Source organism: Sinocyclocheilus rhinocerous, unplaced genomic scaffold (genome assembly GCF_001515625.1).
Source record: "Sinocyclocheilus rhinocerous isolate Xijiao unplaced genomic scaffold, SAMN03320098_v1.1 scaffold322, whole genome shotgun sequence".
NCBI lineage: Eukaryota > Metazoa > Chordata > Actinopteri > Cypriniformes > Cyprinidae > Sinocyclocheilus > Sinocyclocheilus rhinocerous.
The window spans coordinates 428,136-442,882 of record NW_015641027.1 but is presented as its reverse complement, the minus strand read 5'-3'; positions in this window follow the sequence as shown (position 1 = coordinate 442,882).

The window sequence follows — 14,747 nt, the reverse complement described above, 5'->3', positions numbered from 1 at the left end:
CAGAAGCCTGTGACCTGGCCGCATGATCCAGGAAGCATGAAGCCGTAACCAGGGCTATCATACCGGCTGGATACAACACAGACGAGTGAGGAAAACACTGCAAGTCCAGCACCCGGTTTCTGAATCCAGCAGAGGGGGGTGCTCACTGAGGACCTACCCTAGAAAACGACAGAAACACACAGGTCCCGGAAAACACTGCAAAGAAGGCTCGCAGCTGGATTATACACACACCCACCAGCGCATTAAATACATATATATATATATATATATATTTTAGAAATGGATTGAACTCACCCACCATGGTTCCCGCACAGGAGCCCCGTTCAAGAAGCGACCCGAGGAAGCCTCTAGTTTGGACCATCAGTAAGGTGGTTACTATGAAGCCATAGAACCAACCAAACATCATAGGTCCAGCATAGGAGACTGTAATGCAGGAAGTTCCTACCTAACCTCGGTCAGGTGGAGAGATGGTGGTTATAGGGGAATTAGGACGGGGAAGATAAAGGCAGATGTAAGACCCCCGAAGGAAATGAATAGATACTCAAGTATCACTCTGATCCGGACAAAAGCGCTGACGCCTTGTCTGGATCACATCCCTTAGGTCTTGCCTACCTCCCTTTGACCCGCGATTCCTCCTACCCCTACCCGCAGGCGGGGGAGAAGCGCGAGCCGTGACACTAGCCTTCTGTGCCCGTCTCTGATCTTCAGACCGAGATGGGCCAGGACCCTTGTGTTGTTCGGGCTCAGACCCGGACCTTCGTGGAGCACCGCCATCGTGTGCAACGAAGCGACAGCTTGACCTGCTGCTGCGTATGCCCTGCCATTCAAGCGATATGTATCCTGAAGGGGCTTAGATGGTCAGGAGGGAGTCTTAAGAGAGGATGTCTCACAATAGAGCGATAGCTAGCCAGTGTCTCTTCTACGGGGGGCATCTTCTCATAGCCGTTTCCACGCATCGCCTTGATGTTGGCATAACTCGTATGCTGGAATCGATGGATGCGTGAGGAAACGGCCTCATCCATTCCTTAGCCGTTTCCACGCATCGCCTTGATGTTGGCATAACTCGTATGCTGGAATCGATGGATGCGTGAGGAAAAAACGGCCTCTTCCATTCCTTCTCAATCTCTGTATGGAGATCAGGAAGAAAGGAAGGCTCACCTGAGCTGGAGGGTTACGGCCAGAAAGATTGCGACGTCACTTTCTTGGCCCGCTTCCACGGCAAGTCAAGCCTTGCCGTGGCGCGATCCATAACTTCCAAAACTCATCATACGCAGGGCAGGAGGATTGGGAAGGCTCAGCCTCAGCTTCTTTGCCCTCCTCAGACATCTCCTGCTCTTCCTGGGTCGAACTCAGCAGAGCACTGGCCCCTGGATCAGACAATGCTAAAGTAAATAACACCATCCTTCAGCGGCTCACTCTCGTCCACAGCCGACGAGTGCGAGGGGGAAAACCCCTCTTTAAACTCATCGGCCAGATCCACCTGCGATCCCCACAAGCTCATTCTCCTCCGCGCCTCACAGAGGCGGGTCCTGAACCGCGGGGAGCCGATGGCTGCCCCTCTTTCCTCGAAAAGAGAGACAAACGAGAGCGGAGCTTTTTCATTGGAAAACGCTCGCAGTGAACACAGATTGCCCACTCGAGGACATCGCGTGCGTGCGTGCTCCTCGCCCAAACAAAAGTTTTTGAGCTACGGGAAAAAATAACATATATATATATATATATATATATATATAAGCCCGACACCATAGAGCCCCCTCACATATCAAATCCCAATTTAACCCCTGTATATATACACACACACACACACGCACGCACGCACGCACACACACACACACACACTCATTTGACCTCAAACATATAAGTTCCTTTTCATGATCCATCCAAAGAATGTCAGAGAGAAAAAAAGTGGTATAACAGCTTGGAACTGGGGCAGTACCCTCAAAGGGACAGCTTTATACCTTATTTACCACAAAAAGGTTCATAGTAGTACCTTAAGGGTACATATTACTATTTTTTGGACAAGCAATACTGCCTAAATTATAAGCTATTTTTCCTCTAATGATACAAATATTTACCATTTACACTATCCTAAGTAGAATCATAGGGATGCTGAAGCCTTGATTCACAAACAGATAATTTTGTCAATGCAACAGTTACATATACATATACAAATATGGCTTCTCTGCACAATAGTGTTAATTTTGTCAGCTATTTTCATTTTAGTCTTAGTCCCGTGTTAAAATGTCCCTGTTAGTTTTTTATTTATTTATCATATTTAGTCAACCTTATCCTATTTAGTTTTAGTCAAGTTTTAGTTGACTAAAAGTCTCAACATTTTAGTCTAGTTGTAGTCCAAGAAAACCTGAAGTATTTTAGTCTAGTTTTAGTTGAAGAAAACTTGACATTTTACCAATAATATTATTATTAATTAACTGTACAGTGTTCATTTTGGCAGCCATTTTTAATTTAGTCTTAGTCTTACTCAAATGTAGATTTTAGTTATCATATTTAGACAACCTTGTCCTGTTTTTGTTTAGTCAAGTTTAAGTCAATGAAATGTATGAGCATTTTAGTCAAGTTTTAGTCAATTAAATCTTAGTCACATTTTTGTCATTTTGTATAATGGTTAAACTGATAAAAAAAAAAGAATCTCAAAATTATAATCGTAATGATTGTTGTCATTTGAGAAATTTACTTTTGCATTTCAGGTATTGCACTTTCAGTAGTAAGCACAAATAGAAAAATAGAATGTGGACACATACACGGTGTATTTTACCTCATCTAGTGTACTGATTTATTATAGGCTTTTTATTATATAATTTAATCCCAAAGACTTGTGCAATCTCTCTGTCTACATTATGAAAACAGCTAAAACAAAACGAAAAATATTATAACAGTGAAATTCCTTGTAATTCCAAATGGCAATAGCCTATTCCTCTATTAAAACAACAGCGGTTGAGTGAGTGCATTTATTCAGCGATCACAATCGCAAACAACAGTCGAGATCTCATGACATGACCCTTTCATTTAGATCGCTAAACTCCAGCTTGTTTGTTGGTGTTTTCAGATCATCAGCGGCGGCGCTTGCAATGAGGAGCCAGCGCGTGCGCATGGTTGCCAGATTGCTTAAAATAAGCATCTTATGGAAATATGATAATATTTTGTAATTATCATTTAAATCTGGCTAATTTTTAAACTGTGTGTCATAAATCAACATCTCCGGAAAATGTAATGGGGTTTCAAATCAAAATATGACTTTCTGTTACGAAACAGGACGTTGATTTCATACATGTCCTCATATGAGCACACCAGGACTAAAAGCATGTTTATTACGCATTTTGTGAGACACAACAAATGAATAGGGAAATAAATTATATTTCAATATTCCTATGAAATATTATATATTTTTATGAAAATCTGGTCAATTATCAGCAGATCGCATGCAATGTAATGTCAAAGCTCACGATTTACGTGCTCACACTGTACGGTCCGATTGTCGAGCACGATTTATGTGCTCACACTATATGTGTGAAGTACTCGAAATGCACATACGATGACACCGTGTATATGGACGATAGCCAGATATATCTAAAAAAAAAAGCATCAGGTGATATCGAGAGGATTTGTCATTTCCAATTAATGTAAATTATTACAATTGATATTATTATTATTATTATTATTATTATTATTATTATGGTACTTTTATTATTAAATTTATAGGTCTACTACAATTAATTTGCTCCACAATAATTTCATCGCTCATTACCGCACAACTGACACGTGGATAATAAATGATTAAATTAGCTTACTCCTCATTGATTTAAAACATTTATATATATTACACAATGAATAGGCCTATAATTAAAATTCCGTCTAAAGTAGCCTATGTCCGAACACTGTAATAATCAGTCATCAAAATAACACCTTTATTAGCATACAGACAAAGACATTTCAAAAACAACTTGTTTAACACAAAATCTTCAATTCTGTTGTTGTTTTTTTTCTTCACTATGTAGGCCTATATCAGCCATAAGATATATTTTTTTAGAAAATAAATGAAGACGATACCCAATATCGATAATAAATGATTAAATTAGCTTACTCCTCATTGATTTAAAACATTTATATATATTACACAATGAATAGGCCTATAATTAAAATTCCGTCTAAAGTAGCCTATGTCCGAACACTGTAATAATCAGTCATCAAAATAACACCTTTATTAGCATACAGACAAAGAAATTTCAAAAACAACTTGTTTAACACAAAATCTTCAATTCTGTTGTTGTTGTTTTTTTTCTTCACTATGTAGGCCTATATCAGCCATAAGATATATTTTTTTAGAAAATAAATGAAGACGATACCCAATATCTCTCGTCTCCTCTGAGAGAATATGTGCCGTTAATGCAGCGTCAGATGCCGAAATCTCGGTCAGTTTTTACTTTCACTTTCTGTAGCTTAATGAATTGACTGGAGTTTAAAACTTCTTCACGGGCATAACGCTCATGCAGTTTGCAAATTGTTTGTGTGGCATGCACTGGCTCGCCTTCATGGTTTAAAACTGAAATATTTATAATTTAGCGACGTGTTTGTCTTTATCACTAATTGCAAAATGATGGTCAATGGTTCACATTTCCCGTGATAATAACATTATTTTATCAAAAGATCTCCCTCTTTTCATTTTCTTTCTTTCTGCATTAAATATTAAATGGTTAAAGTTCTATTTTCGCGCAGGCACAGTGAGGGAAAAGCACTGAGTTTAGGGCAGTCGGTTCGTTGCTCTGCTTCAACTGTGCGATACCCTCACAAGGGGCGACCAAAATTTCTGACATGTCAGAAATTCATCCGACCATCTGATTGCCTGTCGGGAGAGACTTATCGCTTCTCCTTTCCCCCTGTACACTGCACGAACACTGCACGACAAAGCTGAAATTCGGCCCAACTCAAAAAAGTCAGCTCAAAATCGGACGAAAATTGCAAAATGTATGCCCGGCTTAGAGGCGTGTAGAACAGTCCGCAATAACATTTACTTTTTTTGACGAAAAATTAAAAAAAGAGGTTTTTGGTAAAGTTTTTATCTTTTTGAATAAATTTTAGTCTCGTCTTATTTCGTCAACAAAATTGCATGTTGATATAGTCTTCGTTATCGTTTATTGACCTTATTATTGTCTCGTCTTCGTCTCGTCTTAGTCATGGGAAAAAAGCTTGTCAACGTACATTTTTCGTCATAGTCTTCGTTAACGAAATTAACACTACTGCACAAGTGTACAGTTTCTTAAGCAATCAGACTCAACTTATCTTTGGAGGATGATAAAGCTAATATACAGTAATATAGTATTTATATTAAATATATTCTGCTAAGTTTACTCCTACCACTATATTGAGCAATCACCTAGTAACCATCCAGAACACCCTATGACATACAGTAGAAACCATCTACTGTTGGTGAGTTTTGCATGGACAAGAACCACTTGCTGTCATGCTATCAGAGCTGTCCTACTTCCTACTTAAGTCATAGTTATGAGTATGTTAAGTTCCCTACCAAATGCTACACTCAATGCTGCATTTCAATAACGCTAATGATAGGTCGATTCTTTGTTCGACCGGTTGTGAAGCATGTGTGTCGAACACACCAAGAATTGGCTTAAATAACCTCGGCAGGTGACGTCATTTGATTACGTGCACCTGAGGGTTATAAATAGACGTGAAATGGACACATCTTCAGGTTTCTTTGTCTTCAGAAACCGCATTGTGTGTGTGTGTATCATACAAAAGAAAGCATGTTGTGCTTTCTCTTTAAAAGTGAAAGTTTAAACAACTTACTGTTCTTGTCGAGTGAATCTGTAAGAGATGCGTGCTTCGCTCTTCATGGCCGATCTCTGAAGAGAACTCGCATGAGTATTGTTTTGTGTTTTGGGAGAAAGCACGCTGCTCTCGCGTTCGAGGGTGGCAGATGTGAGCACTGCGGTTCACTTCCTATCCGTGTGCTTCGCATTAGGCTCATTTTCTCTCACGAGGAAAGAGCCACTGCGCGCACATTAAGATCGTGCTTTGATCTGGCTGGGCTTAAGAAACGGGTGTTCCCCTCTCTCTCATGTTCTCACCACTCGTGCCCACCTCCAAAGCGTGCCTGGGCAGTTCTTCGGATCGGGCAGAGGACTCTGCAGCTCTTGCTTCTGTTGAGGTGGATATTGAGACTGCATCCTTCGAGCGCTCCTCGCGCGATTATAAGCATATGAGTTACTCGAGGTGGTGACTTGTGCAGTGACCAGATTAAAGCTGTCGGTAAAAAAAAAAATCAAACGTTCCAAACTAGATGACAGGTTTCTGTCAGGTGGTCAGAGGGAGGGGCCACAGCGATGGTCTCTCCCCTTCTTTGGTGATCTCCATGATGAGATATCTGGTTCATTGAGTAAGCCATGTTCATACCATGCCTTTGTGCCCTCTGTGTCGACTATTTCTTCGACTATCATGGATTCAAAAGCACGGGGATACATTATGATGCCCTAGGCAGAAGAGACACTAGCGGGCTATCTCTCCCTAGAGGAGCATCAACGCTCTTAAAAAAAAGCGCCAACGCTCCCTACCAAGCCATGTAGAGCAACATCTACTCTTGGGGGAAAAGTGTTTCACGCAGTGAGTCAGACTGGTGCTGCCCTGCACATTATGACGGTTCTGCAGGCATATCGGGCGGATCTTCTTGAAGATCTGAGTGTCGGGAGGAGGCTTTCAACAAGTTTCTCCCCAACTGTGCTCAAGTGTCGGGGCTGTCGGCTACCCAGTCCCAACTCAGTCCAGCTCCTATGAGGAAAGAGGCTCAATGAGAGAGAGTGTGGCGAGTCATGCGCCTCCTCATATAGCCTGGGGAGCAGCTTGTAGCACTCAACAGCCAGAGATGAAGCCGGACCTAAGAACTGTCATTACGACCAAAGAGAGGTCCTGAGGCTGTGCCCAGGACAAAGGGTGTGTCTCCTCGGTGAGGGCCAAGGAAAATTCCAACGGAAGAGTAGGGGCTCCTTCCTGGCATCCTTAGGGTAATGCTGTACAACCTCTGCCACCACCAGTGTTTCGGGGAGCAGCGGTCTCTAGTGAAATGTTACATGTTCGGTTGTGCCTGCCGTGTTTCAGGACACCAAACATTTAACATTCCCCCAGCAAAACCAAGTGTCACAATTAGTGTCCCTTTCAGAGAAATTGGCAGTGTGGAAGCTACTGCCAAATAATATCTTCTTGGGTCGTAAGAACTGTAGAAAGGGCTACAGGATACGGTTTGTGTATCGTCCTCCACGGTTCAAAGGCGTGGTCTCCACTACCGTGAAACCGGAACAAGCATATTTGTTGACACAGGAATTGCAAATTCTGCTGGACAAGGAGGTCATAGAACATCTTCCCTTCCCAGACAGAGAGTCGGGCTGCTATAGCCAATATTTTCTGGATCCCAGAAATGACGGAGGGTTGTGTCCAATTTTAGATCTTTGCGGACTTAACTGCTTTCTAATGCTGACAATCAATTATTGTTATTTCAGATTTAATCAGGGGATTGGTTGGCAAAAATTGACGGATGCTTTCATCTAGAAATTTTGCCACAACACAGGGAGTTCCTGGGGTTCACTTTCGGGGCCAAAGCTTACCAGTATCGGGTTCTTCCGTATGGCCTAACCTTGTCACCCAAGGCTATACTCATAAACAAAATTAATTGATGCAGCATTAGCATCGACCACTGGCTGATTTAGCCCAGTCTTAAGAACTTGCGCTTTGACACTGGGATGTTGTCCTTGCTCATATCAAGTCTCTGGGGTTGAGACTCAATGCCAAGGAAAGCATTTCCTCTTTGCCCAGCGGACAATCCATGTAGGGGTTGTACGGGATTCGATCGCAATGCGGGCACAGCTGTCTCCTGCATGTGTCAAATCCATTCTAAACACCCTGAAGGATTTCAGGCTAGGCCAGAAAGTTACTGTACATTACTTTTAGAAAGTTCTAGGTCTCATGGCGACTGCATCTACGGGAAACCTTTGGGCGTCCTGCACATGAGACCATTGCAGTTGTGGCTCAGAGCCAGGGGATTTAATCTAAGGGCCAATCCCCAGAGGCATATAAGGGTTACGTGCTAAGGGCTTCGAACCCACTCTTTGTGGTTCAGACCGCGGTTTCTGACTTTTGGTCCCACTCTAGTCACGTGTTGTCGTCGCGAGATGCTAATGACAGACGCTTCCCTCTAGGGCTGGGGAGCGGTCTTAGATGACCATCCAGCCCAAGGGATCTGGAGAGGTAATTTTCTTGACTGGCATATCAATTGCCTCGGAATGATGGCTGTATTTCGGGCCCTGAAATACATCCTCCAGCAGGGGCTACCACGTCCTAGAGCGGGGGGGCAAGGCTGTGGTAGTCACTAGCATAAGCCGCCAGGGCAGACTGCATTTGCGCCGCCAGATCAGGCTTGCACAGCAGGTTCTACTTTGGACACGGGACAAGTTCCTGTCCATCATGGCAATTTACATTCTGGGGCATATGAATGTGGGAGCAGATTAGCTGTCCAGACAAGTTGGGAAACATGGGGAATAGAAACTCCACACCAAGGCAGTCAGACAAATTTTCTAAGTGGAGGTGGACCTCTTTGCTTCACAGGAAGCACAATGTCCCCTCTACTTATCTCTGACTTCTCCAGCTCCTGTAGATCTGGACGCAATAGCCCATATGTGGCCCAGCCTGCGTCTTTATGCATTTCCTCCGATCGCTCCACTCCTGGGAGTCCTGGCCTAGGTCCGACAACAAGGGTCTCGCCTCTTACTTATAGCGCCCTGTTGGCCGACCAGAGTATGGTTCTCAGATCTAATATCCCTCCTCGACGGCTCGCCATGGGCGATTCCAGTCAGGAGAGATCTTGTATCTCAGGCTCAGGGGAGTTTTTCATCCCCGGCCAGAGCTCTGAAATCTTCATCTCTGGCCCCTGAGAGAGACCAATGAGAGATACTGGGTTTCAAGCCAATGTTGTACAGACTATTCTGAGTGCTAGGTCTCCCTCCACTAGAAGACGTTATGCCCTCAGATGGTGGTTTTTTGAAAGTAGGTGTATGACACACCATGCAGACCCAGTTCACTGCCGGGTTGTTTCAGTGCTGGAGCTTCTGCAAGAAAAATTGTTCCCAGACACATGTTCTGGTACTTTCAGAGTCTATGTGGGACCCGGTTCGGCCTGCCATGCTCTGATTGATGGGGTTTCTGTGGGAAAGCACCCTCTCATTGCCCGTTTCATCTGTGGCCATGCAGACCCAATTCACTGCCAAGTTGTTTCAGTGCTGGAATTCCTGCAAGAAAAAACTGTCCTCAAGTACATGTCCTGGTACTTTCAGAGTCTATGTGACCACCAGTTCGGCCTGCCATGCTCTGATTGATGGGGTTTCTGTCGGAAACCATTAGAGTTGGTGCCTGTCAGGTTTCTGACTCTGAAGATGTTTTTTTATCATGGCTATTACTTCTCTGAGAAGAAATGGGAATTTGCAGGCTCTGTCAGTCTCGTCATCCTGCTTAGACTTTGCCCCTGGGCTGGTCAAAGCTATTTTGCATCCTCACCCTATTATCTTCCAAAGTCAGAGCAGCTTTTAATATGCTATGGCTGCCACTAGAAAAAACGCACATTGGGTGAGGGATGCTATTGTCCTAACCTACGAGGCATGTGGTCAAGCTTCACCTCTAGGAGTTAGGGCCCATTCAACCACGTGGGTTGCATCCTATACTAAGGCTCTGGCAAGAGGTGTCCCCTTGCAGCAAATGTGTGGTGCGGCAGGTTGGTCCTCTCCGCACACATTTGTCAGATTCTATAGTTTGTATGTCCATGCTACTCCGGGCTCGCATGTCCTTGAGTCAACATCCCAGAGTCATGTCTGAGACTTCTTCAATATTTGTGCACACACACACCACACAACCTTGGGGAGTCCAGACACTTCCAGTGCGGCGGCGTTGGTATTCTCATTCCTATTAGCATTATTGAAACGCAATATCAAGTGTGTGGGTGTTCGTGCAATTAAATGAGTGGAGATGACATGCGAGCTGGATGCTGAAGCCGTGAACTGGCTAACTTTATTTTCGAACAACCCACTAGACAAAAACTCTGATCTCTTAAAGGGGAAAACAAAGTCAACTAACATTCTTAAAGGGGAAAACCTTACAAACACTGTATGTGAATTCGGTCACATCTTTAAACATAAGTTGCCACAAGTGTAGCTTTCGGTAGGGAACTTCTCAGGTTATTTGACTGTAACCCTGTTCCCTTAAAAAGTGGGATTGAGATGCTGTGCCTCAATGCCACACTGTAGGCGTGCCTGGACGTCTCTTCAGACAATGGTGTAACCTGAAGATGTGTCCGTTTCACATCTATTTACAACCCTCAGGTGCACGTAATCAAATGACGTCACCTGCTGAGGTTAAGCCAGTTCTTGGTGTGTTTGTCACACATGCTTCACAACCGGTCAAACAAAGAATGTTCTCTTTAGTGTTATTGAAATGCAGCATCTCGTTCCCACTTTTTAAGGGAACATGGTTACAGTCAAGTAACCCGAGACGTTCAAGCTCATACTGTGGGTGTTAATACAGTAGGAAACATTGAGGACTCCAGATGTGTTCAAGCATATTTCTCAAGGTATTTGTTCCCACCTTCAGTGAGAAAATGACCTGAACTCCTGCCCTCAGAGCCGGTAATTTCCAGAAAAATGAGCAACCATTGACAAAACATGATGTGGATGTGACCAATCATTAAATAAAGCTGCATATTGTATTGTTGTGACTCTACTCAGTTATTATAAAGGCTCATAACTGGAGTCCCTAATCATGCAGATTTATGCTGCAGGCTCTGTGTAGAGTTGTACAGTAAGAAAGTTATTTCCTTTAACGAGGAAATTAACGTTCTTAGAATTGACAGATAGTTGACCCTGAGAGGTCAAGTAAATACTTACAGCGGATCCAAATATTTATAATTAATTATAACTAGTTATGATTAATTATTCATATTTCCCCATGAGCTGATTCGCTACATATATATACAGTATATATACACGGTAATGCATGAAAATTAATTGTGTGTGTGTGTGTGTGTGCACGTGTAAGTTTGAAACTAGGAAACCTACTATTTTTTTAAATTTCAGTACCGATAAATGTAAAAATATGCGCTGATTCTCTTTCATCTTTCATCATGCATTGTGCATTTGTAGAATTTAGAATTGATATATATAACCTAAATTTGGTTATTCCTAAAAAAATATGTATATTCTAAATTTGTAGAATTTTGAATTTATATATATAACCTTTTTTTCCTCACCAAAATGTTCATTTTTAGTGACATGATTTGATGTCTACATGAAATGATATGGAATGACATCTTAGTGGTATGACGTTACTAGGTTAACCAAAAGTATGCCTAATAGTGACAGTGACTTGCTACATGCTGACAGTTTGAACAGAGTTTGAGAGATGAATTAAGCTATTAGTTGGACACGGTGAAGCATGTTCAAATGCTAATGATCAGTCTCCGCATTTTGTGGATAAAGAGCTGTGTGGTTTGACATTCGGTATGCATATGCCTCACAACTCAGCTTTGGTCATATGTGTTTATTTCTCTGTTTCTCCTGTTGCCATGGATCTGACTGATGATAAAGAACCTCAGGGGGACAAACTGTGCCTGCAGTCCATGGTCATTTCTTCTGCCTGCATTCTGTTCTTATATTGTTATCCATTATACCTTTCCTGACCTGGTTAAGAAGAGATCAGAGAATTTTCTCATATGTGCTCGTAATCTGAGTCATCAGAGCACATGATACAGGTTGTCTCAGCTCAGTTGGCCCAGCAGTCATCTATGTAGAATGCAAATATCAAAGGAGCGACTAAGGAGAGCCAGATGGTTTTGATTGAATGATACTGGTCCGCCCCACTGAGGCTGGTGAGAATTATACATTAGATGGCATATAAATGGATTGCATTAAAATTTTAAATGGATGGGAAAAAAACCTGACACTTCTGGGTTTGGGGTGGTCACTACAAACAGCTGACCAAAAAAAAAAAAAGATACTGGTTTTTAAATGGTCATTATTTTTGCTACTGTATAGTTACACAGAAACTACACACATTGCCTTTAAGGCCCCAGAAAGCAATGATTGTTTACCAATTGTTATTTTGATTACAAAATCAAAATGCTGAGAAGAAACTCAGAAAATATAATGTGCCATGCTGGGCGTAAATGCACTGAGAAGCACAGAAAGGAAAAGAAAAAAAAAGACATTTCAATTTGCTGTGAACTGATTGCAGTTTACAAGTACAACATGCTAAAATGATTGTAAACCCTGTTGATGTTCAACAGATTCTTGACAGAGTGACTGTTTTTTATGTTGATGTTTTTGTGCACAGATATTACATGTTGAATTATCTTCCCTTTAAAATATATGTCCTGCTGTTTCTGTTACAATACAAAATAAATGATACCAAAATAACTGCCACAGTCTGCACTATTGATCATTGTGGAAGTGGTTAATAAATAGATATATAGTTGAGTATCATCAGCATAACAGTGGAAACTAATCCCGTATTTTCTAATAATATTACCAAGGCTTGGTCTGACGCAAGAAGCAAGTAATTTGTAATTTTAACAAGTGCATTTTCTGTGCTATGGTGGGGCCTGCAACCGGACTGAAATTCTTCATAGCGATAATTTTTTTGCAGGAAGGAGCACAATTGCGCAGACACAACTTTTTCAAAAATTTTAGACATAAAAGGAAGATTTCAAATGGGTCTGTAATTTGCCAGTTCACTAGGATCTAGTTGTGGTTTCTTAATAAGAGGCTTAATAACCGCCAGATTGAATGGTTTTGGGACGTGACCTAAAGACAACGACGAGTTAATAATATTGAGAAGCGGTTTTTTAGACCGATGAGCTTTGTAAAAATCGACGTGTTTCAGAAAGGCAGGACATAGAGGAGAAACAATAATGTACAGTATGTGGAAAATAATGTGTTTTTTGAACCTTAAACCGCATAAACACATTTCATTACACCAAATACACAAAATAATGTTCTTTTTAGCAGCATCATATGACCCCTTTAATATCAGTAATACGCAGCACGCACGATACAAGGAAATGGTCATTAACATCATCACTATGAGGTACGATATCTATATCAGTAAGATCAATTCCATGCGATATAATTAAATCTAGCGTATGATTAAAACAATGAGTGGGCCCGGTGACGTTTTGCTTGACTACAAAAGAGTTTGTGATTATTTCATTTACAATAACTGCTTTGGGTGCGAGTGATCTAATGTTTAGGAGCCCAAACTTTAAAAATTGTTTTTGTTCATTTATTTGACATTTTTGTGGTTTAATCACGATCAGATTTTTTCTAGATCCTGCATTAAATTTATATTTTGACCTCACTATTCGGGGAACAGACACAGTCTTTATAGATTGGACAGCACAAGTACTTCTATCATTTAAGCGGGTAGAACACAAGTCATCAGGGCAGTTATTTGAGATTTGACTTACTAGTCATATGGAGCGTAGCGTCCTGGAGATGTTGTCCGACATGAGTTCCGCTCCGACTCTGCTGGGGTGCAGGCCATCAGCGCGAAAAAGCCTAGGACGCTCCCAGAAAATATTCCAATTATTAACAAAGAGCAGTTTCTGTTCTTTACACCATGACAATAACCATTCATTTAAAGCAAAAAGTCTACTGAACCTTTCGTGTCCTCGTCGATACGTGGGAAACGGTCCTGACACGATGACCGTCGTCACGGGCGATGTGCTGTATACCATCTTGATCAGGCTCCTGAAGTCCCTCTTCAGTGTCTCCGTCTGCCGCAGCTTGGTGTCGTTAACCCCCGCGTGAAGCACGACCGCTCCGGGGCTCTCGTCGCCCTTCAGGATCGCGGGTATCTGCGCAGAAACATCGAGAACACGAGCACCAGGGAAACAGTGGGTGTGCACTTTACCTTCAGCTATAGTAGCACGGACATGCCGGACAATGGAGTCTCCGACAATCACAGCGTCGCATTCCGTCTCGCAGAGGGTAGCAAAGCAGTTCCGGGTGGAGATCTCGAAGACCGAAGGTGGTGGAGGGGGAGAGGTCGTCGCCCGGGGCCTGGCTCGCGTCTTCCGCTGCGGCTGCACCCAGGGTCCGTGGTGTCCCGGCGCCAGAGTGAAGGACATCTGGGAAGATCGCGTCCTGGGTGCACCGGGCCTGTGCAGAGAAACACACGGAGTAGAGGTGGTGGGACTGTTAGCAGCACGTTGTATACTTACCTCGGACTTGTGAGCGTCAGCCTGGGATGATTCCAGCGCGGCTCTCCGCTCTCTCAGCTGGGCCTGCCTCTCCACCAGGTCACATATCTGCTTCTCCACGGCCTCCAGTTCGACCTGCACCGAATGCAGCTTGAACGTGTCCTCACCTGCACTCAAAAGTAGACACACATGCGCCATTAAAGAAAGTAACAGTGAGTAAAACAATGGTAATGTGTGTGAATAGAGTATTAGCAATGTAAGCAAGATTAGCGGCAACTAACGGGCTATAAGCTAATAGCAGACTTGGGAAATCAAAATAAAAAAAGTGATAACAAGGCGCTCTGATTGTTTTTGTTGTAGAATACGATAGGGGATATATTCACACGTTATAGAAATTAAAATGATGGTGTATAAAATTGATTTTAAGATAAAAAATAGACGATAAAGAATTAACTTGACGGAGCTCAAACTCAAAACACACGGC